Source organism: Adiantum capillus-veneris, chromosome 25, assembly GCF_014529385.1.
Source record: "Adiantum capillus-veneris isolate H3 chromosome 25, ASM1452938v2, whole genome shotgun sequence".
Lineage (NCBI taxonomy): Eukaryota > Viridiplantae > Streptophyta > Polypodiopsida > Polypodiales > Pteridaceae > Adiantum > Adiantum capillus-veneris.
In genome coordinates this window covers 67281607-67284868 of record NC_140955.1, presented here as the reverse complement: position 1 = coordinate 67284868, position 3262 = coordinate 67281607, and the positions used below count along the sequence as shown (strand labels likewise).

Below are 3262 nucleotides of genomic sequence, written 5' to 3'. Positions count from 1 at the left end.
TTCTTCTTGGTGGCTATGCATATCTTTTAGGTCTTCAATTTTCCCATTTCATATATCCTCCCTCGATTGGCTCTAGACCTTGTTGTTTTGAGTATATCTTTTTACGGTACACTTGATGGTCATGTGTTGTTGCCTAAGAACATATGCTTTTTCCTCCTAAATACATAGTTGGGACCATACAATACTGTGTCTTATTAACTTAAACTAAGGGAGTTTTTAATGTGAGAGTAATTTGAACTTATTATCCTTTTGGAATGAAAGTTTGTATGAATGGATTTGAGCAAGATGTTCTGAACCATATCCGCTTTTTTTTCTTTGAGCTATGACAAATTTTTTATGAACCTTATAATATAATCTATCAATCCAACTCTTAATGTAAAAGTATAGCAAAAGCCATAAAAGGCTGAAGTTCAAACACAAACTATTAGAAAGAAGACCACCATCCAAATGGGTGGCTCAAACAAAAGTACACCTTAGAGCAATTTCTTAGACAAGGCATTGGAAACCAAAAGAACTTAAATTAACAATAAACAGTACAAGTACAGAGATTACAATCTACTAACATAATATGGTGGAAGCGGGAGCCCTTTACACGTGTCACAATCTGTGTCCGAAGGCTAAAATCCAAAACAAAAACAAGCCCCTTTGCACACGATAAAGAGGGAGAGAGGGGGAGAGAGAGAGGGAGCCAGCCATACTAGTAATAATAATAAGACACAAGTATAATAATAACAGCAAAAGCACAATATATAAGATTACAATAATTATATAAGACACAGATTAAAACCCTCAAAATAATTAGAGTAGAGCTTGGATGTTTCTCTCGATGTGGAACGCGTAGTCTTCATTGTTGGGGTTGTTCCAAGCAGCTCCGGGGTACGAAATCGACTTAATGAGTGGGTCAGAAAGCACAGTATCCAAAAACTCTTTGGCTCCGGCATGCTGCAGGAGGTCCCTTGGAGGATTCCTCACATACTGCTCGGCCTGCTCTTTCAAAAACTTATACCAAACAACCACAATGGGCGTCCCCATTCGCTGGAAAATACGCACCTCCTTCACGGGCCACTTCTTCTTGATGGAGCGATCGCTGAGCACAAACAGACCCAGCCGGGCACTCCGGGCAGCTGCAACCAGTTGTTCGGAGCCTGTCATCCCCATTCGATTCCCCGAACCAGTGACTCTTCGTCCAGAAAACAGCGGTATTGCTGCCCCAACAATCCCCACAAAACACGAATAAACTGCTTGTCCTCCCCAGCATGGCTCAAGAAGATGTCGAAACTAGCACTATCAGAAGCGAGCAGCACTGGAGCCTTCACTATGCTTGCAACGCGCTTAAATTCCAAGCTGCGATGCCTCATGTCAATGCCCATATTGCTTACAAGCTTATTTAGAATCCCTGCCTCATCCCAACCGGGCGCCTGGGCCTGGTGTCTCACCTGCGGTACTGATATAAGACCGAAGATGGCAATTGTGAGCCTGGAGTCGTTGGCCGTATCCAGGAACCGGCCTGCGGCAGTGATGGCGGCGGAGTGGGGGGCTATGTAAGCAGGTGAGATGTAGAGAAGAATGGTGGTTGCCTCACGCTCGTTGTCGGTGCAGAAGAGACCCTCCGCATGCAGTGCGCTTCTGAGGCGTGTGACGTCGTGCGCAGCCTCAGCATGGCAGCTGATGAATACTGACATTTTGATTATACTAAAAAATTAGCAGCCTAGGCAGTAATTAAGGCAGTCGAGGCTGCAGCAGGAGCTGATTGGGGTCTTCGCTATAGACGAGACGAACCGTCGAAGCAGGCCCGAGCAGAGAGTTCTAGTCAGGACTGATCGGGACTTGCTAGAGTACTGGGAAGAACTCAGATTTAATGAGGAAAGCGGTAATCGAAGAAGCGCGAACGATGAAACTGAAAGGGGCCTCAATTATAGCCCTGCCTCGCCATCGCATAGGTCAGCATTTACAGAGAGAGAGACCCGCCATAGCAATATAGGTCAACACATAGAGAGAGAGAGAGAGAGAGAGAGAGAGAGAGAGAGAGAGCGAGAGCACGTTTTTAATTTATTTCATATACAAATATGAGTTTTTTAATCGCTGCCCGATTCAAGGGTCAAGCACATCCCGAGTGCCACCATATCATATCAATGTCCAAGCTGTCATTGAATGATTGTAAAGGCCAGTTTGGACAGTGAGAGATAATGAACGTATGCAGGACACGAGAGCAGGCCTGCCGCAGGGATAGCATGAGCAGATCCAGCTAAAGAGAGCTTAGACTCTTAGAGCCACGTCTCACCATGTGCTTGTGGGGACTGCAGGGGCTGGCTGAGATTTCGTTGGCTGCGTGCATGACCTCTTCCGCATACGGTGGCATTCAGCATGGAGCTTTTTTTTGCTCAAGTTACTTGAAGCAACTAGTCAAAAGAGAAAATAACCTGCTGGACAAGAAGATCGCGCTCGAAAAAGTCTGAAAATAGGCGATGCTTGTAGGATTTGCAGAGCAAGGAGCCCACAGGCTCAATGCTCTCGAGTCTCTATGCACTGTAAGTGCAGCGTGAGACGGGGCTGTTAAACTATAGTCTGAAGACCACCGTCCACGAAAGAGAGCTATCTCACAGTTGGGATCCAATTCCCGACTGGTTAACCCCTCCCTCCAACCCTTAGGGTTTGAGTAGAAGGGCAACCAAGGAAAAGACAAATCTTGTTGGAGGCTAGGATTGCTTCTCTCACTCTGTCTTCACAAAAAGGCGCTCCTCTCTACTCTTCCTCTCTTCAATAGGCACTTCTCTCTACTCTCTCTCTTCTTACTTGCTTGTTGCGAACCAATTAAAGATGAGGCAGTGACCAAAAGGTGCATGAGTGTTGTTTGTAATTGGTTGCAATCTCACCATGTGAGTGAACAAACCCTATTGATAGATATGGAGTTTCTATTTATACGATATCCACACCCTATGTGCTTGAGGTGGCAATGAGCCTTTGCTATTTTCACATTATATGCGTCCCACAACACGACATCGGGTTAAAACTGAGCAAACTGTTCATTGATTTAATGAGGATTTAATACAACCTTCGCTTAGTCTTAACCCGGTGTCGTGTTGTGGCACGCATATAATGAAGAAATTCTTAAACCTCACATCCTATGCTTTGGATGAATGGGAACAATTACACAACCTTCTCTCAGTCTTAACCCGGTGTCATGTTGTGGCATGCATATAATGTAAAAATTTCTTAAAACCTCACATGCTATGCTTTGGATGAATGGGAACATTTTCGAGAA

General features: G+C 44.8%; 1 pseudogene; it reads right to left on the bottom strand.

Moving 5' to 3' along the window:
- Positions 1-513: 513 nt before the first annotated feature.
- LOC147425034 (uncharacterized) lies at positions 514-1918 on the bottom strand (annotated as a pseudogene).
- Between the last annotated feature and the right edge of the window lie 1344 nt (positions 1919-3262).